General features: G+C 31.0%; 1 protein-coding gene across 3 annotated transcripts in view; it reads left to right on the top strand.

Annotated features, from left to right (window-relative positions):
* The window catches only part of LOC106464541 (mucin-12-like), a 154946-nt gene that overhangs the window by 54518 nt on the left and 75219 nt on the right, over positions 1 to 25209 (top strand). For all 3 annotated transcript variants that reach the window (XM_022392737.1, XM_022392751.1, XM_022392744.1), the window contains one exon: positions 18444 to 18482. The gene's annotated coding sequence lies outside the window, so the exon portion shown is untranslated. The remainder of the gene's footprint in view (positions 1 to 18443; positions 18483 to 25209) is intronic.

The following is a 25209-nucleotide window of genomic DNA, read 5'->3' as shown; positions in this document are numbered from 1 at the left end:
TCTTTTTTATACAAAATGACTCTGGTTCAGTTGTACAACTTATTGTGTAGATGGGGAAGTATTTCTCTTCTCTCTCTCTCTCTCTGTGCTGTATTACACTGGAGTATCATCTTACATAAATGTGTAACAAATCCGAAGGAGCGATGATCTATTTATTCGTCAATGAGTCTTTTTTGCATCGACATCCATCCTCCGAGAACCCGTTGATACCTTAACAAACCGAATTTGTTTCATAATTCAAAGATTTATTTCTTTTTTGTTCGCTACAAACGTGATTATTTCCTCGTAAGGAGGCTGCCTGGAGGAGTCACCTGCTTTAACCACTATATGGTAGTGTGTTGCCTGTCAGTCGTGACATAAGGGACCTTAATTTGCCATTTTTACTGTCGTAACGTCAGTAAAACGTGTGCATGCCATGAATCACGAGACGAATTATGTACTATGTAGGCTACAACACAGCATAACATACGAACTTCAAAAGCAAGTAATAAATGTTTGTTTCTCTTAATTTTGGTTTTATTAAGTACACCTCGTTTAGTTCTTTTTTTACTTCTCTTTGCACTCGTACAAACATCTACATGGTTATTTCAAGAAATCTTACAATACTTTCAGTTTCTTTGTTTATAGTTTAACAAAATAAAAATTATTTATTTATGATATACTACTTATAACATGCTAACATAATATACAATTACAAGTAAATGTTCGTTAAAGGTTCGATAACTCAATATAAATATTTTCTTATCAAGAACTCGTTATTTCTGAGAGACTTACATTAACAGTTATGGATTATTTTCTTAAGGATTCGTATTGGATTTTATTTATTACCAACTACAAATGCACAGTAAATTTCTAAGTTTAAGCTTATTTATTCAATTCTTGCGTGTTTGTGTCGACGATTAGATTTTGTACAAAATTCTAAAATCAGCTTTTAATAATCTCGTTTAAATGAGAATTGCAAGGATAAATGTAAGGTAACAAAAATTGACATGGGAAAAGACAAATTACTTGATAAATAAAATTCATCTTAAGCAATATAATCTGCTTAGCTACGATAAAAATATTATGGTATCAAATCTTTCTATGCAGTTAAAAGAAAAATTAGTGAATGTAATATCTTTCATAATGTCTAAATAAATTGTCATAATAAGTGTACTAACGCTTAAGTTCTCAGATTTCAGGTCTTTGCAGTTACGTTAAACAGAAACAGCCCCGTGGCCAACACGTAAAGTTTACTAAACTCATTTATTAACGTTTACAAGAATTATCTAAATTTGGAACTGATATTACTTGTGACAGTAATATAAAATGTGTTTTAATGTATTGTATGTAGTAAAATGCCAAATAGTTAAATAATTTGCTTTGTGACTTGTCGAGGTGCCAGTTGTTGCTATGGGAACAATAGCTTAAACGAATTCGGTAATGCTTAAAATGAGAAATAAAACTATATCAATTACGTTACGTTTGTACATACGGAATAAATGCATATATATATATATATATTAAAGGTATTTCAGTTTTAGTATATTCATTCTTTCTAAAGGTTTCATTGATTTTATTCGCATTTTAAAGTATACGCACAAAAAAAACTTGTCGATATAAGTACTTAAATGACTTGATTTTTTCAGGAAACGCAGTGGTTTTCAAACATTTGGCCAAAAAAGATTATCATGTTTCCTTGCTTTTCACACAAGTTTTTATCAGGACATTTTATAGTTACCAAAGTGCTCTTCTTGAACTTAGCGCGACAAATTCTTCTGCTTGCAAAATAAATAGACAAGCTATACAAATCTGTTATATTTCTACAATTTATTCTGCGAGTTCCTCCAAATGGATTTTTACCCTAGCTTATCTGATGCCATTCTTTTCTTGCGAACTTACATTCGCAATTTTCTTGTTCTGTTTAAACAGATTATAGTGTTTTAATCTAAAAACTACTCAGTACTGGATCGTACATGTTGTATCATTACGAAAGGGACAACAGAAAAAGTCAAATATGAAGCACCCTAGTGGCGATATTAGAGTCACGCGAAAACGTTATTAGTTGCCATTGGTTCATTTTCAAAGAGAATATAACGAATCTTATCTCCGAGGGACAAAAGAATATTTTACACTTTTTTCAGATTTAACCATTAAACTGACACCATTCTTTATCGGTTTCATCATAAGAGTTTTCGTGAATATTATACTAGTTCATTTTTCTGATGATAGAGAATGTTAAACTCTACAAAGTTCATTTCTTACTTTTTATACATACGTCTTATCTTAACATTTGTAACCAGGATTTTAAAAAGTTGAGTGTCCTCGTTTTTGTTCTTAATCAACACTTATGCTTTGGGTTAGTTTTAATAATATACTATTATGTAATTTTCTTAAACCTTTCGGTGTCCTAGTGAATTAGGGGTAGGTTTACGGACTTATAATGCAAAGAATTCAGTGTTCGATTTCTTGCGGTGAACATAATGCTCATAGTCCAGTGTGTCGTATTTTTTATGTAACTTTCTAAAATGATCAGTTTTAGATATTTATTTTCACTAAAAAATTACAAAAATCAATAGCACTTAAAAACGGGTAGCTCTTGTAAACGCAGTTACCTCTAAAAAGCATAACATTTATAGGAAACATTACGAATAAATGTACTTGCTGAGATAGCCTAGGTTTTCTTTTTTGAACACTTATTTAAACTGTAGAGCCTTCAAGAACAATGCACCATGTGTTTTTATTTATTTGTTATTGTAAGTTTTCCACGATTTCTACCTTAAAAGAGATAGAAGAAAATAAATATAAGATGAAAATCAAATCAAGGTATGTGTTTTTTGTTGTTGCTATTTTAAACATCATGTATACGTATTTTCCGGAATTTGCCAAAAACGATCATATTCCAAAGCTTATTTATTTGATTCTGTTTCCCACATTCCTAGGTAAACGCAAGTTTCGGCTTCATTGTTAAAATAGGAACATTTAGATAATTTGATAGAGTATTATACAAAGCAATTAAAAAAATTATATTTTAAGCCTAATAACAACAGCAAAATTTCATTTGTTTTAAATATCATTATTTTGTAGTTGAAAGAGCTCTAAAGAAGGCTAAAATAGTTACGTTTAACCAACAAGACTTAAAATAAGAAATTTTTGCTACAGAGCAATCGAAAAGGTTATCAAGGACTTCGTGCGATGCCTTCCAGGCCTCGTCCCATTGCCAACGATAACCATTGAAGAGAGTTACTTGAAGCGGAGTATCGATGCGTTTCGAGGTAATGGCACTGAACGTAAACGAAATACTAGTTTTTTATATATAATTTACACTGAAGAATGCTATAACATCAAAAGCAGCTGGAAATTACGCCAACACATATCTCGTGAAAACACGTGTATTTATTTTTCTGAACTATTATACATATGTTTTTCTTTTGAAAGTAAAAGTTTTGCACTAAAAATTTCAGGGTTTCAATGCTTTTATTGAGAGATCAATTAATTTCTCTTACTGAAAACATTAGAAATCTGAAACTTTTACTGCAAATGAAAAAAAATGCGAATTTTTAAACAAGAACAATTTAAACTTCTGAATATTTTCAAACATAAAATAGAAAGATTCTAAATTTTATATGTTAATGTATTGTTTTGAAGCATTTATAGATTCACGTTATAGTTAAAAGCTGTAAAGTATGATTTTTATGTGTAGAATTTATGACCACATTAGATAAAAATATTTACTTTGTTGCTTTTACTTCATTGTTTTTAATAAATTATATCTAATTTATCATATGTAGTCCATATCCAAATAGTAAATTTCAGTATAGACTTCATATATAAAAAACCTATTGATAAATAAGTAGATAATTTGACTACAAAATTTTTAAATAATATCCAGACTACAATAAAACAAACGAACGTGAATTTTTAAGCAAACATAAGATAGAGAGATTCCAAACTCCACAAATTAAAGTATTGTTTTAAAGCATTTATAGTCTTGCATTATAGTTAGGACTGTAAAGCATGATTTTATGTTTTACATTTTGACAGTTGTTGAAGGACTGAGCATACTTCCCCCTTTTCGTATTTAGTCAAAGTATGCAGCCTTATTTCGATACTCATAGTGAGCACAACGCGGATAACCCATTGTGTAGTTTTGTGAGTAATAACAAAAACTAACTTATTCTAATTCTTATTACTAATATAATCCAACATAAAGATACATGTGTGTTGACAGATTAATTTTATTCTCAACTTATCAACAGAGAAATGCAATTTGAAATATATCTGTACATGTATAAGTATCTCTCGCACACACGTACACACTAGATAACAACCGAAATAGTCCTTAGAATATATACTACAATCTTTGCTATTTCGTCTTCTTGGTGTACCATGTAGAGAAAAAACCACGCTAGCTAGCCGCTCCCCGAGAAGTTCTTGCAAACAACACCAGAGACCCGGAATCATTGAAAGAAATCTCCAATTGTTAAACACGGTGTGTCGCTCCAGGGTGAAAGCTCTCCAATAATTTGGAACAAACGTGCCATGAGGTTTAACTTAGAACCATAATTTGAATATAAAAAAGAAAAGGGGAGCGGAGTGGGGAGGTGGGTCGGGGAAAAACGACTGGCGGTCTGCTGGGAGAATAGACGTTAGCGTTACCATAGCAACCACATGAGAATGACGCGAATTAATTCCACGCACCCGGAAAGGAAGGAAACCTTATGGTAGCAACAGCCCACTGGGTCTGCTAGCGCCTCATGCACATGACAGCGTACAATTTGCCTCGAGTAGAACAATTCTCACACAGCTAACAGCACAAGTCACGCAGCAATATGACACACTTTAATGAATCCAGCGCAATAAACTGTCTCCCGTTGCTTAAATGCACGAATCGCTAAAGAAAAAAATAAATGAAAAGAACAAAGAGGACTGCTCAGATTTTATTAACAAACTTCATAACGACCCTGAGTTAAACATATGCAGCGATAATGAAACCATAGGGATTTTACTTGATTACAAAAGAGCCTAGTTTGCTTGTGGTATCCTTCATTTCGAGAGTTAGTCACGAAAACCAGACGAGTCGATATTTAAGAGTTCTGTAATTACATGTTTCTAGAATCCGTAATGTATAACATAAAGGCTAGTTAGACAAGCCCGCAAACTGTATCTTTCCCTTAGTTGTTCATTTAGTTGAAATCAGTGAAACGTTTTAGTGTATTCATAGACTAACTGTATGTGATACAGAACAGGGCGTTTTGTTAGAGTGTGAATTACTACATCTCATAGAGAAAACGATCCCATACAAAGAGCAAAATAATTAAAAAGAAATGTATTTTGTAAAAATAGGGAATTGGGTGTTGCAGTTTATATATATAACGAAATGGTTGACTATAAAGCGATGTGAATTATATCCTTAAACAAAAACAGAAAAGTTGAATTTACTTTTCCATTCTCTCACCATCGTATTTGTTTGCTTTTTTTACATTAAAGATTCTGAATAAGTGACAAATGTTTTGAAACTAGCGTGTCTATTATCAGTTATTTGCATATTTAATTGTATTTAATTAGGAACGTGTTGCATGAATCGTGTATTAACTGTTTATCTGGAAACACTAAAATTATCTCCATTAATTACTTTTACATTTTGCAAGTAATACCAAGCGCTATATATATTATGCTTAAGTGATTCTTTTAGCTAAAAAATATTTTATAACATTTGATCGTTAGAAAAAAGTTCTGTAAAATTTCCAAAACTTTGGCTTCTAACTGTTTTCTTTCTTTCTTCCAGTTAAAACAGGGGATACTTTTACTTTACTTTTTATTAAAACAACCAAACCAGTTTTTACAAGTTTGACATCAAATAACCTGTTTTTTTAATAAGGAAATAAAAACATATTCATACATTATTTACATGACCAATTTATCACCCTTATCTGTAACATCCATAAATAATCATTACATATTGCTACATATTTAAAATGGATGATATTTTAATATTACGACTTCCTTTAACTATATTCAATAACCTCAGAAGTAATAGTTGTAAAATGATGAATTAGTTTTGAATACTTTTATTAAAACATTCAAGCTGTTGTTTTGCAAAATTCAATCACATCTTCAACTATTATTTATCATACAATAATTATTAAAATTATAAGTAAATATATATATATATATATCACATAAATAGATAGGTAGACAGACATGTTGGTGGATAAATAGATAAATGAAGGTAATGGGTGTTTGATACACAGGTACATTTAGCTAATATACACAAACGAATAATAAATCTTTAGTGCAAATATATTAAAATTGGTGTCCTTATTTTTTCGATGACATTACAAAAACACCTAGCCCCCCAGTGGTGGGCAGAGCACAAATAACCCATTGTGTAGCTTTGTGCTTAATTATAATTATAAACAAACAAAAACACTGACGACTATAACCACTGAGTCAGTAAATATGCTGAAACTAAAGTTATTGCAAGGCAGACAAATTTGAAATTTGAAAACTCATTAGGTGCACTTTCTGTCCACAAAGCAATCTTTAATATGTTTTATTATGTAACGAATCAGTCTGCTTTTTCGGTAATTCAAACTACTTTGTTTCTTGGCTGCTGTCTTAAACCTCCTTACCAAATATGTTTGTTCTGATTAGAAAACACATATCGTGTTTGATTTTGATTACTAAAACTGTCGGTAATATAAAACATGAATTTGAAAAGAAAAAATAACTTTAGTCTCATTAAAAGTATATCACAGTTTCTCTCTCTTTGTGTCTGTCAGCGCTTTTATTGTTCTTTTTTTAATTATCTTGAAAGGCTTGACGGCTCATTCCGCCCTACACTTTCACAGACAAACTATTTATCTTTCAAGTCGATAGAAAAAAAGAAGGTTTTCATTAAAATAGCCTACACCTGCGCACAAACCAATTCATTGACGGTGAATTGTTACGTCACAGCTGTCTTTTAAAGAACACTGGTACTCTTTTCTGTGAAATAGTAACTGTTTATAAAATATCATCTTTTTTTTTAAAGTATTAACTGGTTGGAAAATTTCGTGTCGACCTAGATCAAGTATGGTATGATAAAATTATCCAGACAAATATTTCAACACCAAAAAATGAAGAACTAGGGGCAAGAAAATTAAACATTAATACAATTAAAAGCAGATAGAATCTCTAGAAACTTTCGACTCTTACACTTTTATGATAATTTATAAACACCCAACATGTTTTTCCATATTCTTGTTTTTTTATTATTATTTTTATGTATAATAATTCAAATTCCGAGAGAAGTTTGATGTGCGTTATTAATCTTTGTATGTTTTCTTAACAAAGGATGGAGTATTTATACGTCAGTCAGTTGACTTCTTATCCAATTGCTATGAACATCACATTTTCCATACTTGAAGCATTTCTGTGAATTTATCAGGTAACCAAAAGTGTTGGTTTGGGTAAATGAAGGCTTTGGTGATTTAATGAGAAATAATGCCTGAAAATATTTCTCCCTGTATAAATACCTTAACACCAATACAGCAAAGTAACGCGGTGAACGTATTATACTTAGTATAGTAGAGTATACGTAAGGAATATCTAAGTATCATCTATAACCTTTTATACTCAATGTGTAACAAATGCTACAAATGATGTAATGCTAAAAGAAACTATATTTTTGTACTGTCGCAAATATTCACTGAGTTGCTACCTGCAGGTCTTTAAGATTCCACATAAAATGTTAGGCCTTGGTGCTAAGAACTGTTAATGAAATGTTAAATATTTTCCAATGTTGTTAATAAAATATATATATATTCCATTAATTAGTAGTAGATTTTATATTAGTTACTTGCTTTAAATGTTAAAGCTATTTCCATTTCCCTCATCCGAGGGCTACCATTTGTTACTCAACTTTACACAGAAAACTCCCTATCAAAAATGACTCTAGCTTCCCAGGCACTCTAATAATTAAATAAAACTAATTCTCAATGCAGAGAAAAGTTTTTTTCTTTTTACTGATTCGTGCTTTTATGGCGTATCTGATGACGTGATTATTGTGAGAAATGATTTAATCGACAAATGTTTGTTTATTTGAAGGTAAGCACAAAGCTAAACAATTGGCTATCTGTGCTCTGCCCACTACGGGTATCAAAACCCGGATTCTAGCGTTGAAAAGTTTTTTTTGGTGTACAAAACTTGAAGATAGCTTTCATATGCGAGATAGAATTAAACAACATGTACCCACATCCATAAGAAATAAGAGTGTGAAAGAAAATAATTTACCATGTCGCTCCTGTTAAACAAAAGTTCTACCATTAAAATCTGAATCAGCAATTGGCCAGCATTTACTAGTGAACCCGACTTGTGCTGACAACTACAAGGATAGCAGGTTTGAAATTATTGCAAATGGTCTGGCAGCCTTTCATCTCTATATTTTAGAAGCCATCTTTATTAAAACATATAAACCTGTCCTTTGCCGCCAAAAAGAATTCCTATACAATCTACACTTCCTTCAATAGGTCTGTGACATTTTCTGATTGGCTTAAGGACATGCCAATCAGTGATTGCCTTACCGGCCTACGCTGATCTGACTCATTTTATAAGCTGTACTATTTCCTATAGATCATGTTCCAGACGGTTCTGCTATGATTAGTGTCTGGCGAAAAGCTTCAGCAGATATTTCCTTTGCAACATCTCAACCAACAATTGGTCCAGTTATCAACGCTCTTTTCTAGTTTTGAACAACTCGACTTTCAGGATCTACATGTGCCGATCTTTTCGTTTATCAACGTTATATTTTAAGATCTGTGCAAGAACTCAGCTAATAGATGTTTCTGCATATAAAAGCTATCTTCAACTTTTGTACACCAAAAAAAAACTTTTCAAAATATGGTTCTACATTACGAATTCAAAAAATTTCGACAAAACCAGATAAATATTTTCAGGCACAAATTTATTAGTTTTAGTTTCATATTACTTTTGGCTACGAATCGAAAAACCGAAGTTCTCCACTTTCAGTTTTGGGCGTTTACAAGAATTATGGTCACACCCACTATTCGGTTGAGAGTTGCAGCGGTGGTGCTGACTAGTTACTTTTCCTCTGGTTATTACTTTTAAATAAGGGAAGCTGTACTTGAATCTTTTAGTCTTTGCCCTGATCTTTCACCCCATATGTTGTATAAGGTGCCCTTCACATTTGAAATACCAAATACTTATTGGGAGCTTGTCCTCAAACCTTGATGAGATAACCTCAGGATGGATTGTTTGAAAACATTAACCGCTATTGTCACAAAAAATAAGAACTTGTTAAATTCCCGTTGTCACGCTCTTGTAGAGTTTCTTATTCGTTACTTATACAGACACTAGTGTGTTTTTTAAAAAAGCTATAGATAGATAGAAAGATAGATGATTTCTTGATGAGTGTTTCTCATTTAAGAAAAGGCTTATGCTGTTTGATTTTAGATTTATAAACAAGGACACACAGAGCTGTAAAGCTCATGTATTAATTATAAGCTAATTCACAAGCCTTACCTGTAGCTAATTAAGAAATAGTTTATACGTGTATCAGCCACATATTTACGTCTGTAAAAAGAAAAAGGGTTGTCGGCTAATATCCTTTATAAAGTTCCAAATTCCAAATTGCTTAAGACACATACTTAGTTAACAAAGTTTGTGTTCCGTAATCTTAATTTGAAATCAAGTTTTATTATTTTCATCGCGAGGTAGCTCGCGTTTTACATGTATCAATAAAGTTATTATTTTGTGTTTGAGTTTTTAATTTTGAACATGTAGGTTGTATAAGTATACTAATCTTTGTTGCTAGAGCTTGTTTGGCCCAAACCTTTTCTCATCAGCTTATACTTCTATGTTTCTATATAAAAGTGTGTACTTTCTCGTGGCTCTTCCGTAAAAGTAACTTTTGTTAGTGACGTTTATTATGAAGTGAATGTATAAAAAGCATACAATGAATTAAACCACGTTGGTAACACAAAGAAATTAATAATTGAGTTATCGATAACATTGTGCATCGTTAAACAAAATGTCATTGCTCTCTAATTGAGTTATCGATAACATTGTGCATCGTTAAACAAAATGTCATTGCTCTGTACAATCTAATTGAGTTATCGATAACATTGTGCATCGTTAAACAAAATGTCATTGCTCTGTACAATCTAATTGAGTTATCGATAACATTGTGCATCGTTAAACAAAATGTCATTGCTCTGTAAAATCTAATTGAGTTATCGATAACATTGTGCATCGGTAAACAAAATGTCATTGCTCTGTACAACCGTCAAAACAGACTTGTACTTTTATATTATTACACGAGATATTATTTTGTATCGTAATTTTTAATTAGTTATTCTTTCTTCTAAGTTTTACTTGTCTGTTATTAGCACAAAGCCACGCAATAAACTATCTGTGCAGTGCCCATTGCTGGTATCAAAACCCGATTTTTAGCGTTGTAAAACTCAGACTTGACGCTCAACCACCGGGTAACTTCTCCTAACTAGTAGTAAATTTTTATTTTTATATGGATAATTACTTGAAACGTATTTACGCTTTACATAAACCTAAACGATTAAATTCTAAAGTAGAAAATAGGTCTGATTTTAAAAAATATCATTATATAAAGCGATTTATTTGTCATATTAAGGGTTTTGTTCTGTAATCTCGATGTCGAAAAATCGATACATATTTGATGGAACTAAACTCAGTTGTTAACTGAACTAACCAATACTGCGAAATAATAGAACAAAAAACCTAGAAGTTTTCAAGATCCGGAAATTACCAAACAAATACACATGATCAAACTATGTATTATATGTTACCATGGATACAGACACTTTCTTCTCAGTGTACTTTTTTTTAGCAATACTTCCATAAAAGCACAAGAGATGCGTTACCATCACAAGAATAGGCGCTCTGTATTTAAAAAACTATTTATTTAAATCACAAAACACAAACACTTGAGGATATCAAATTCACTTGTTAGCTATTTTAAACATAAAATCGTCAAGTACTCCATAAGATAAAGACATCAGGTATGCGCGTTTACTAACACACGTTTATACCTGAACACGCTGGTTAAATTTCAACAGTTCACTCTATTGTTACTAAACAAGTATGTTTATAGCTAGAAAAACCCCAGTTAAGGAACAGTTTATGTTGTCTGTCGTAGGATACAAAACTATCAACAAATTATTTATCTCTTTATGAAACTATCTCTATTGAATCATGTGTTATGTAGTGACTATTACTTCTAAATGCTCTGGTTAATGGAATAGTTTTAGCAAATGTTGATGCCCTAGTCATATAAAAATATTCGGGACTTTTTGAATGTAGCTCTTATTGATGATGACTCGATATTATTGGGTCTGAACGCTGTAATTATTGAAACCAGAACTTGCCTACTGGAAAAGTTTTTGTTAATGTATTTTCTATTAGTATAACAGAAAGTATGCAAAGCTTATTTTTTTAAATATATTACGTTTAGGACTTTTTGTTAAATCCTTTTTTACCTATAATTTTATAAATCAAAATACTATACGCTTTATAAATAAGTCACAAAAACTTAGCAGTAATTTCTTTATCGCGTCTGTAAGAGCAAAACTCTGATTAGGTCAATGTCATCATCATTTCTGATTATAGGGAGTAGCATATACAAAACCTTTGTCCTCTCCTCTGCCTCCCCCCAAAGTAATACCACCTAATTCCCATGGTGATATCTCCTCACTAAGTTTTCACTGAGCCGCTTACCTGGAACCAAGTCTTACTTATAGTGTTGTTTTCATGCTTTATGTCCCAAGAATGTTCGTTTCTGACCTTTAATTGTTGAAGGAGGCGGCGCTGTATTCCAATTAGCTGAAGGATCTAATATAAGGTCTTGTCAGAGTTTTATTATCGAATTTAAAAACTACAATCAATAGAGATTATTCAGAAATACAAAAACACAGATTTATCCATCTCGATTAACTAATAAGATCTAAAAGCTCATCACATTTTACGTACTGCTGCATTTGGGATTACAATATTTTAGTAACACGTAATTCAGAGTTGAATAAACGAATTTTCCGACACTACATGTTGCCATTCGTTTTATAAATAACTAAGCACTATACGAAGTATTTTATTGTTGTTGTTTTTTAACAGGTCATTACAGAAAGCGAGGAAGTTAAAACAACTTCATAATCTTTATCTATATGACAAGATAGTAACCAGAAAAAAATTATGTATACATGATCTGGAAAGAATGTTCAATGCTTAGACAATGCTTTTATTTGATATTTAAAATATTCAATTAAAATGAAAAACGAAATTACTTCGGTATATCTTTGTTTATTTATTTCTAGTAAGTTAAACTTTTTTAGAAGTTTGCAACCGACAAGACGCTCTTGAGATCGTCTCTCTTAGTTAAGTAGTCAGTTGACAGTAAAGAATTTCTGGAACCAGATACTCAGGGATTTAGTTACAAAGTTAGATAAAGCAGTTAACTGCACTTTGTATTTGTGTGTGTGTATACGTTAAATGGCATATAAATTTTAATTTTCTTTCAGCTGCCACTCTTGCACCCCTGTCACAAACAACTTATTACCTAATTAGATTTAGTGAGTGCCTTTTTCCGTTTGTCAAGGCTAATGCTGACCAAATTAAATGTTTTATGTTATGAGCAGTAGCTTTTCGTTTCGTAGCTCTGGGAGCAACTCTAATGTCTCTGAAAAAAAATTCATTTTAAAGTTGTGGCTTAATATTTATGTTATCAAGAGGAAAAATCTTTAATAGTGCTTTTTGTTTCTTTGTCAAAATTATATTGAAAATAAATGCTACTCATGTGGCATATTTTTCACTATTTAAAGCAAAAAGAATGAAATGTTCCTAAAAATAGCTTACTTTAAATAAATCAAATTGTAAGCAAATTATGCGATCTAAACCTATAATATGAGTTTTGTTATTTAAAAAAATATATAAAGTTCCTTAAAAAATTACACACTGCATTTCATTAAACTTTGTATTGTATAAAGTATTTTATCACTATGGAATTTTAAAATAACAATCTACAAAGGTAGTGCACTTAATTTTATTATGGCAGTTAATGGATAGTATTAATATGCTCTTTCTGCATTCCGTTTGTTTCCTATAAAATGAAAAACATAAAAGAAATCTAAAGCTATCTTGCAATAATAATCGTTACAATTAGGAATTAACGCTCATTTTAAGATACCGAATGAAAAAATAATGAGTATTTAATTTTTTAGGGCGTGAGTTACCCCTATTGTAGACCTCTGGACTTCGGAGCTGGCAAGCCGGGTTCGAATCCGTACGATACCTTAAAATATTCCTCGACTTTGAGTAGTGGACGCGAAGATGGTGGGTGGTGCTCACTGGCTACCTTTCCTATAGTCATTAGTTCAAAATTAGGAACAGCGTCAGATGTTAGTCATAAATACAAAATTCTTAAGTTTTTAAAAATTGCAGAACAATTTTATTTTCATTATTCTGTTAAAGCTTTCGACTTCTCAGCCGCATCCTTTTATATCTATTCAGCAATTGTTTTGTTTGTAAATTATGTGACGTAATTGATATTAACTTATTTACGGACAAACAAGTAAATATGTTTTAAAAAAATCTTTTTTTTTTAAACACGTTCGGCTGAGCTTATCCAGCATCGTCAGACGGCAAGTTTTGAAGAGAATCGAACAACAATTCAAAATGTCACGAGTTACGTTATCAGAACGATATTACGTCATTAATTAAACAGTAATATAATAGCAATCAACAACAGCTAAGTAAGGACAACAAAAATTAGAATAAATATTAACGTAGGCTTATAATATTTACTAATATTAGGTTTTCGTTTTTTGTTGAAGAAAGCTTATTGATCAACCTCGAGTTTTGAGACCCAAACTAAAATCTAAGAATCTTTAAGCCTTAGAATCTTTAAGAAATGACAAAAACGTAATTTTATTAAACTTAGATAAGGGAAATTCTATTATTGTTGTGGATCGTTCTAACTACCTCAGTAGTATGGACATTATGTTAAATGATTTGGTTCATTTTATTAAATTAAACACTAATTTACCTTTTACTTGAGAACATAAATTAATAAATTGCATATTATAGCTAAAAAAGTCTGGCCAATTTCCTAATTCATTGCATAATTCTTCACGACCTTTGATTCTCGTACTCCTTAAACTTATGGTCTACCGAAGATCTATTAAGCCAAATGCTCCGTTACTTCCCATTGTTATTGCTTATAAAGCTTACAATCACAATATTAAAAAAACTTTTAGCTTAGATATTTTCCCTATTAAGCCAAATGATCCGTTACTTCCCATTGTTATTGCTTATAAAGCTTACAATCACAATATTAAAAAACTTTTAGCTTAGATATTTTCCCCTTATCTCACGAAGGCTCCTTCTTTTCTAAAAACAAAATCAGAAGCTTTTGTTAAAAAAGTTAAAAAATTGGTTAGTTTTGATATATAATAAAACTTTTCACATATATATCGGTTGACAGGTGATTAACTGTGCAGTGAAATGGTAACGGGATGCCCCCAATCTCAGATCCTGTTTAGATGTTTCTGTCATCAAAAAGTTATTCAGTTTTAAGTAACTAGTAAAATTTTCAATTTCAAGGTATTAATTATTACCAAATTGAAGATCTAAGTATGGAAAATCCAGTTCAGCCTGTTTTACCCAATGTGTTAATCAAGGTAGAAGTAATTGCTGTTTCCACTTCACTACATCCTTCAGTTTTCTGGAATCGTTATATGTTATGGTATTTCTACGATTTTTAAAGATTCATAATGTATCAACAGTTTTCTTTCATATTTGAATTTAATCCGTCCCAACATTAAATTCACAGTTAAAATGAAATTGATGATAAGGTTTAATTTTAAATGTTTTATTAGAGAAAACGTAAGGATAAACACTAGGGAAGTTATCTTCAAGGAAATCCTTTCACAATCCTAAGTAAAAATAGGATTGTTAAAACTCTTTTTGCATACAAGTAACACTATTTGTTTCTCTCAATAGACTTTTCTCAAATGTGCTAAAATCTTAAGTTGTATCACAAACATAAGTATCCTTCCAAAGCGTTAAATAAAACCATCGTCCCTAGAAACTGAATTATCGGTCGAAGAGACGAATATAGAAAGTTAGCCCCTTTATTGTGTGTCATCATACATCTCTTATCTTTTACATGTTATTCAGAAAACGTGGACAAAATATTTTAAAGAGTGTGAAATGGAATTATTTGTAAATTTTCTTTCCTACCAGCGAAAAAATTAAATCGCCTTCCGTTGATATCAGTGTATCAAACTAAATAAAATACTTTGATAATTCTAACATCGAAGAAACTAACCGACAACTTTCAATAAGACTTAAAGCTCTTTCTCATGTATCTATACATATGACTAAACACAACCACTCCTTTCATATGTTGACATTATTAGCAAAGAAAAGAATACAAATCGCAAAAACATTAAGAATGTACTTTTTATCAACAAATAAAAACCTAATTTATGTTATTCTTACTTGGCTATTGTTGACTTCTATTACACTATTGTTTAATGACATAATATCTTTCTGTTAATTTAACATGTTGAACTTGTATGTTATTCTATTCAAAGCTAGTCACCTGATGATACTAGGTAGACCTAGCGAAATGCAATGTTTCAAAAACAGATGATCCTAATCATACTTACTTGTTTATCCCTGAATATATAAATAATTTAGTTTTCCTATAAATTATTTTTGTGTAATCTAATACTTACAGTATGGATTTTAAAAACAAAATACATATTTGTAAGCTACTCTATGAAATTCAAAATGTAAATTTACAGTAGATTGTTTTAAGAAATAAGAATAGCACACACCAATATGACTACCACATAATGCAGCACATTTATCAGCCGCAAACTCTGTCATTCCCAGTAACACATAAAAGGAATAACATGATTGATCACCAAAAAAATCACGCAAAGCAAATCAATGAGTTTCACGAAGTTAGCTAGTGATAACCCTAATTAATACATCGCCGATATTCCGTTTGAACAAAAAATTAGAAAAAAAGAAAAAGAAAGATTAACTCTTATCTGTCAGTTAAACATAATCAGATTTGAACATTACTGTAAATCATTGAATTTCACAAAGAAATGAGAATTTTATTGTCGACTTCTGTTTTGTTATTAACCTAGATATAACTTCTCCTTAAGTACGTCCTTCTCTAATTTGGGAAATAATTTCTTTATTTATTGCAAAAAAACATTTCATCGAAGAGATATTGGTATTAAAATGAAAAATGCAAAATTAAAACACGTTGTCGCAGGCTTATAACACCCGTTCATTAAAACACGTTGTCGCAGGCTTATAACACCCGTTCAATAAAACACGTTGTCGCAGGCTTATAACACCCGTTCATTAAAACACGTTGTCGCAGGCTTATAACACCCGTTCATTAAAACACGTTGTCGCAGGCTTATAACACCCGTTCATTAAAACACGTTGTCGCAGGCTTATAACACCCGTTCAATAATTACGTTTTTTCTATGCCCGAAAATAATTACAGGGTTAAGAATTTCAAGTATTTGTTCTCGCCCATTTTGTGAGACCAAATTTCTAACCCAAATCATTCAATTTATTTTTATCCCTCAGCGGTACAGTGAAATGTCTGTGGACTTACAATGCTAGAAACCGTGTCTCGATACCCTTGGTGTGCAGAGCACATATAGCTTAATTACAAACAAAGAATTTTTTAAAGATTTTTACACCTAACCTACTATACTGCAATGTAAAATGGAAAATGACTTAAACGAATTATTCAAACTACGTTTGAAATAGATTTTAAAAACATATATTTGATGTGAATTTGAGAATTGCAACTGTAATAAACGATTTATGCGATGTGTATGATACCCTTTGACTGGCACTGTATTCTTCGAAACTTGAGTCCGGTTGTGTATCTAAGTATTTCAAGATTATGGTACCACGAGAATGTTTTCACTTCACTATATCGACAAACACATACGGATTTTTCATGATAGATAAATGGCAATATATGTATTTTTCCATGCAATCATACCAACACTATTTCAACATTCATTTTTATTGAGACAACGTGTGCAGGTAGCACAATGCTTCCTTTCTTAGAGCGAAAATTGTCAAAACAGCATATTACATTTATCATCAAAACGATAGTATGTATTGATTTGTTATTGAAAAGTCACTCGTTCAATATGCGGGAGATAAAGTGTATTTATAAGTAACAACGTTTGTCTAGTTCATCTATCAATGCCTTATGTGAAATAACCTAAGGCTGTCAAAACAGCATATTACATTTATCATCAAAACGATAGTATGTATTGATTTGTTATTAAAAGTCACTCGTTCAATATGCGGGAGATAAAGTGTATTTATAAGTAACAACGTTTGTCTAGTTCATCTATCAATGCCTTATGTGAAATAACCTAAGGCTGAAATATTTATACAAAATTTTCCACATTCTTAATTGTACAAAAAATAAACAAAAAAGTAAGCATTTATCACGTGCACGTCTTTACAAGAAAGCGTTTTCTTTCAGCCTTATTTTTCATTCAACCCCCATTTAGTTCTGGGGTCAGCTACTCGGGTATTTTGTATTAGTTAAGAATTTTTACACTCAGGTGTCTGGCCCAGTCAGCAACCCTAAAGAGCGAAAACGATCGGTGACGGGCATTCGAACCCGCGACCCTCTGATTATGAGTAAAGCGCCCTAACCATCACGCCATGCCAGGCAAAATGTTTTTGCTTTTTTAATGTTCAGACATCTTTATATGCGTCCGCGTTTACACTTACTCTGTTGCAGGTAGATATTAAACATTCAAGATTCTCAGTTGCGGACAAATATTAGATATTCAAGGTGTTTAGTTATGGACAGATATTACACATTCAAGATTATCAGTTGCGGACAGATATTACACATACAAAGTATTCAGTTATGGACAGATATTAAACATATAAGGTGTTCAGTGGCGGACAGATATTACACATACAATGTGTTCAGTTGCGGAAAAATATTCAACATACAAGATGTTTATCATAGCTGCAAGAGCTTGTGAGCGAAGTTCCGCCTTATACTTCTTTAAGAACAAGTTAAAAAATTAGCTTGCACACAAAAAAGCGGTAGCAATCACGTTTTAATCACAGAACCAACTTTAAATGTAAATAAATACAGCCCGAAGATTATCTCTTGAGCTACATTCTTTGATGTGTGGCCTTCTGACGATAAAAAGTTCCCAGAAATAGATATAAATCATTTTATATTACTATATAACTTCATCGTCAAAGGTGTCCCTCATCCGAGTCACCCGACAAGTCAACTTGATTTAAAATGTGTTAGAATTGTTATGAATAATGGAAACCTTTTGAATAATTCAAAATGTCGTCTTTATTTCTATATAACGTCTGAGATTTTTCTTTCTTCTTTCTAGTTAAATAAACAGCTTGCCAACTCCTGGGAAATGAATAAGGTGAGTTTGAGATTCCGTGTTTTCTTTCATAATAGCATGTTCATGACCAATTAACTAGAAGCACCAATTTTTTAAAAGCACACTCCTTTAGAATCAATTATGTGTGAGATTAGGCCAGATGTTTTTCTTCCGAAATAAACAGTTTAAGACCCGGCAAGTGTGAAAAATTGTTCAATGTTTTTCTGTTGTTGTTGGGTTTGTTTGTTTTTCTAAATTTAACACCTTATGAAAAATTAACTTTGATAATTTGTAGAACATTTTCTTTCAGTCTACAAATGTATTTTTTTGAAGTTAAACACATTTAGAACCTACAAACAGAAAACTCATCAACCAGAATTTTCTTACAAACTTAAACATAACTGGAAATTGACATATGTGAATTCTATTTCAATCTAGTCTTACAAGCAAGTATATAGACATAAATGTTATTCATGAATAGGAATTATTTTAATCTTAAATTAATTGGTGTAATTTCAAAATTCCCTACATATCTTTCTGTTACATGTATATACTTATATGCATCTATGTATATTTATGTTCCAACATTTAATCAAAGAAATCAACATCTTAAGTTATCTCGGTTATAAATGTTGTTACGTATTATAATTTCAAATAGCCTGAAATTGAGTTAAATTGTAATTTAGATTTGGAAGTTAAATAAATGCCGATATGTATCCAATTTATGATATTTGCCAACAAGATTGATACACACGGTTTTCTTTTTATAATACAAATATATTTTAATATACAAATAATAATACAATTTACAATAACGGTTATTACAAATAGTTATTACAAACAATGATTTATATACAAAAGTTTTACTAGCTTACAACCAATATAAAGTCTTCTTTCTGGTCTGAAACTTCCTTGACGTCTTATCGAGAGTTCACAATGAGCGAGTTAATTTCGAGTTGACGTAGTTACAATTCACTTAATAGGGAGCTAGCTAGCTCTGTGTTCTCGCTGATCACACGCCGATTTTTTTTTTTTTTACCGATGACGTTTGGTAATGTTTTCGTAAAAGTACTAATGTACGATGTGAATTCGCTGAAGTTAAATGGTTTATAAATGTTCCTGGTCAAATATGTAAAGTGTCCCGATTAATAAGTGTGATAACAATTACAGTTATAGCTTCCGAAGTGTATAGTACACCAACTATTGCAAACTAATAATAAATACTGTTTTTATGCGTTTGTTATATTTATAGGTGTGTGGGGAGTTTCTAGAAATTTCAAATTACGCAACAATAAAAACGCTATACTAACGTTTACGTACACACGTATATTTTTGATTCTTACACTCGAGAATCTTCTACATCTTTGGAAAATAGGCAGGAATTTCGCAAAACAGATTTAACAGTATAAGTTATGTACATTTCTAAACATGAATTTAGTTTAAACAAACATCGATATTAAAATAAATATATAATAATAAATCCGTCACAATGTCCGCGTTCTTTAGTCACTTCGTAATTAACTCCAATGCTATCTTACTTTAAAATGGCTTTAGCCATCTGGTACTCAGCACTTAAGATTTTATACCGTAATGGATTGCAATAAAAAAGATAAAAAAGTTATATTAACCTCATCTTTGATGTAAGTTTTGTTCTTAATTCTCTGAGCATGTAAAATCATCTAGCAAATTGACAAAAAGTACGATCCACTACGGAAACACCCGCAAGTTCAAAATATTAACTTGGACTTAATTTAATTCATTCCTTACCAAGTGCTTCCCTTCACTCTGAGTAAACAAAATCATCTCCTGATCTTATCATTTAAAAGGCGCTAACTGCTTTAAGAAAAGCAGAATTAAATTTCAAAGAAAATACCTTAGGATTATATTCCGGTCTATTTGAAATTAGCATAAATGTACAGAATTGTTCAAAAATAAAATTTAAGTGACTACATTCACTATAGTCTCTAATTCTACTTATTTTTTAGTTTTTCTGAAGAAATGAAACTTAGTCCAGGGTAGATTTGAACTTGAGACTATTTTAACCATATAAGCATCTGGATCTATTAAATGCAATACATTTCCAAGTTAAATTCGCTTATTGTTATACCAGTCTCCTCTTAAAGTACACAATACTTCGATTACAACATTTGTTTTCTAACAGTCAAATTGAGTTTCAACCCTAAAAATGCCTGCCTAGTCTCCTTCATTGGAAACTAATAATACAAAATGTGTGTCACGCTTACATATTTTATAGTTCAATACAAATGCTTCATGGTCCTCTTCAGTATCACATTATGTCAAATTATCAAATGGAATTGATAACTTATCAAGTAGTCTTCTAGCGCATCACATCTTTGACAGTGTTCTAAGCGTAGTTAATCAACAGTATAGTTTGCAGCTGAAACATAGCTGGAATATTAGGTGTTTCTGATTCATAACCCCATAAAAACTACTCTAAAAGCATTTTAGATTTAATAATTTAACTTGACTATCACGTGCAACACGAGTCGTGCTGATATCATTAAAAAATCATCCAATAGTGACTTAAAATTCAAGCAGAGTTACTCCATAGCTTTTATTTACTGGAAAAATTAAATGTTAATCGTATGCAGTTAGTGTTTCCAATAAAACGTTCTTAAGACGAATCTGTTAAGTTTTAGATAAGGTGGTTTAGCCATCTATGTTTCTAATGAACAGTAGTCCGACTCGTAGTAAAATATAACGAATAAAAGACCATAATGACCAAAATCCATACATCTTTTTATCTTTATTATATACCCTGCTTTAGCGATTTTACGTACTTTTGTGTATTTTATTGTTGCAACACTGAAACAAATTTTAACGCTTCATAACACCTGCAGTTTAGAGAGGAGTACTCTATACTGACATTTCTCTTTTCTGTAGCACCTTCTGGTATTGACAGGAAAATAATCAGTAAGGAGCAGAAAATATACCATGGTATCGTGAAATAAGAACATTCTTAATTTTAGATTCATCACAAATAACTAATAAATTATGAAAATTGTCATTGCAAATTGCCATTCTCTACAGTTTTATGTACTTACCCACATTCTTTACTTAGGATTTTATTGGACTGAAGCTATATTAACATTAAAAACAACAAAGTAACATAATTTAAAACGTAACATAACATGTGTTACATACATCACAATAACAATGATGATAATTTAAATCACATTACTTTTTACTGGCCTAATACATGTTTCAACAATGATTTGTATCTTACTAGACAATAATTTATTCAATAAATCATATTCATTATTTTTAGAGAAAATAGATCTCTTTTACTTTGAGAGTCTAATGCCATTGTTTTCGCTGAATTACAAAAAACAGAGCAGTTTTATAGGTTGATTGAATGTTTGGAGACTATCAAGGTCTGGAAAACATAATATATATCATAACTCAGATTGACTTTTGAAAATAACCACAAATGTCAGAAAGGCTAAAAAGGTTAACATCTTTCTCAGATTTCTTAAAAATCTTAAACGTCCCAAAAATAACCTAAACCTTTTACCTTCGACATTTTACATAAGTGTAGTTACTGTGGGCTAATAACATGGGATCCAAGCACAAATAAATATGTAAATGACTTTTTAAATGCAAACATAGTTTCTAATGTGGAACATTATTGTACGGAATAATATGATTAATTCCGTTTATTGTCTTTAAGATTAGAATAATTTAGAATTAGGCATAGCTGTAACGACTTTAGAAAGTATTTTGTATAATTCGCATTAACCCTTGTGATGTTTTTGGACTGCTCAAGATCTACCCTCTACAGATATGTATCTGGTTGAAATAAGAAACTGAGGACATCAAGATATGTAGGCCTTGCTTTTAGAAAGAACTAATTACTTTCACTATAATACATCTATATTTATCAATCTCATGTTTTGTAGCGAACAAAAACCTCGAAAAAAACCAGCAGTATGTCTGAGGATTTACGTCGCTAAAAACCGGGTTTCAATACCCTTGCTGTGTAGCTTTGTGCTTGACTTCAAACAATCCTTTTAGAAATAAAAAAACATTAATTTTTACTTTTTTACAGTTTCCTCATTTTACATACAAATAATAGATATTTTCATTAATACTGTGTCATGATAATAATGTAAAAATGTTGATACTAAAGGGAATAATGTAATTTTTAAAAATTTCTTTATCAAGTTATTGCTTACTTAGTGCCCTGTAAGAGAACACTTCTGAATGAATAATTATTAAATTAAATAAATTATTTTGTAAATACTGATCTTCATATGCATAGGTTTCAAAGTAAAAACAAATTAACAAGCTGGTTTCTTTCAAATATATTTATGGACTCTTAAATGTTTCAAAATTATTTCCTTTAATTTTCTGTTTTATGTAATGGTGAAAAAAATGCTTTGATTGAGTTTATATGGTTTTCCCTGATTACAAGGAACCTGCTTCCCAATGTGAAAGTTGGCCGATAGATGGCACGCTATCCGCGAACAATTGTTGAATAACCAAGTATTGTGAAAAAACACTTCATTTCAACTTATTAAACATAACAGTTTATGAACAGTACTCAGTAGTATTAAATGTTTAAGTAACTGTAAATTTAATGAAGTGAGCCATCATATGCCTTTTTTTTCATTTTGTTTTTGTAAATGTAAGGATGTGTAACTTCTAAGTTGTTTTGTATAAATCAACCAACCTGTTGGACTATTGGTAAAAACTACATAAATTTAAAGAGTGAAAGGGTGAAATCTCAAAGTATGCCTAATATGTAACTGGAATATTTTCAACTACCAATGCAATTCTTGCAGAGTTCTTAAAGCTGTTTACGCTTGAAAAAGTTCTAGAAAGGTACGAAAAGCACTTTGTGTTTGTTTTAAAGTTGTAAGGTAGATGTTTCGAGTATGTTTAAAGCTATTTTCTAACAATCTGATTTACCTTAAGACATGTTATAAAACATAACGCGTGCTTTCTTTTCGCTTAGCTCTAATGTCAATCTACGATATCAAAGTCCACTTATGTACCACAGGAATCGAATTAGAGATGTTTCTAGACTAATACGTTGCTGTGTTTTGCATATTAAAATCCAGTTGTAAGCCTTTAAAAGGTTTTCTGTTATATTTTTGAGCGATTTTGCTGTTCTTCTCTGGATTGTGTTAGTGTTTTAAAGTTGTCCTGCTAAAATTAAGTTAGGGATTTTACACCATAACGTTAGTATATTGCATTATCTAAAACTTTGAAAAAATTACCTATTGGTGATTAACGTTATAAATGATTACTCAGACTCTTGTTTACTAAGAAATAATGTGTATTACATCAACTATACCAAGTCCAATTAGTTAGTTTAGTTACGTTCTAATGGACGACCACGGTTGTAGCTTTTTTATGTTAACAAAACATAGCTACAGACATTTACATGTCAAATGAAACATATAGCAAGATATTTTAACGAGTGTTGTATCAATTTTCCTGATTTTCCAATAGAATCTTTTAGCAGTAGTTTGGAAAGAAAACTACTCAATGTTTCGGCATATGATGTTTTAACTATTTTTAACTTTCAAAGGACCAAAGTATAATACACGCTTCCTGAATAGGATAACAATCAACTCAAGTATCTTAAAAACTTATACAACTACTTACTGCTAGACCGTTTTTAATAACTGGACTAAAAGATTTCTGTTATTCAAAAAACATTTCTGAGTTTGAGCTTCACCTCTAATAACATTCATATATAACTTACCTTCCTTTATGAACCTATTTTAAATATATGTCAGAACCACAGTTTTTTTCACGACACAACGAATAATACTTTCAAATCTGTCATCTGGTTTAGCCACTCTGTAAATGAGTTTCTTGCGAATACTCTTCCAGGTCATCCCACTTCTTAGTCGTATAGAAGGTTAATTGTTGATTTATATTAGATGATCTGCCTGTGCAAGAGCAATGACGTGAAGCCGCGAATGCGAGCGGTGGTACCGCAGGCGACATGTTTAACATATACATATGTATATATATATATTTCGTTGACGATGAATTCTCAACAGCCATAATGCACCACAGGTATAATTGTTGTTAAAAAAATTCATACATGTCACAGACCTTTTGAAGAAGGATATTGACATAGCGAAATGACAAACAGATGTAAAGCTTGAGGCAAACCAATTATAAACACGATTATCTATTTATAATATAGTAACTTAAGATCACCCTAACATACCTATAGCTGCCACTACTGTTACCAAAGTTTTATCTGTTTATAATATAGTAACTAAAGATCACCCTAACATACCTATAGCTGCCACTACTATTATCACAGTTTTATCTGTTATAATATAGTAACTAAAGATCACCCTAATATACCTATGGCTGCCACTACTATTACCAAAGTTTTGTCGGTTTATAATATAGTAACTAAAGATCACCCTAACATACCTATGGCTGCCACTACTATTACCAAAGGTGTATCTGTTTATAATATAGTAATTAAAGATCATCCTAAAATACCTATGACTGCCACTACTATTACCAAAGTTTTATCTGTTTATAATATAGTAACTAAAGATCATCTTAATATACCTATGGCTACCACTACTATTACCACAGTTTTATCTGTTTATAATATAGTAACTAAAGATCATCTTAATATACATATAGCTACCACAGTTTTATCTGTTTATAATATAGTAACTAAAGATCATCCTAACATACATATAGCTACCACAGTTTTATCTGTTTATAATATAGTAACTAAAGATCATCCTAACATACATATAGC

This window comes from Limulus polyphemus, unplaced genomic scaffold (genome assembly GCF_000517525.1).
Source record: "Limulus polyphemus unplaced genomic scaffold, Limulus_polyphemus-2.1.2 Scaffold61, whole genome shotgun sequence".
In the NCBI taxonomy this organism is placed as follows: Eukaryota; Metazoa; Arthropoda; class Merostomata; order Xiphosura; family Limulidae; genus Limulus; species Limulus polyphemus.
The sequence above is the reverse complement of the archived record's forward strand: the minus strand, read 5'-3'. Positions and strand labels throughout refer to the sequence as shown.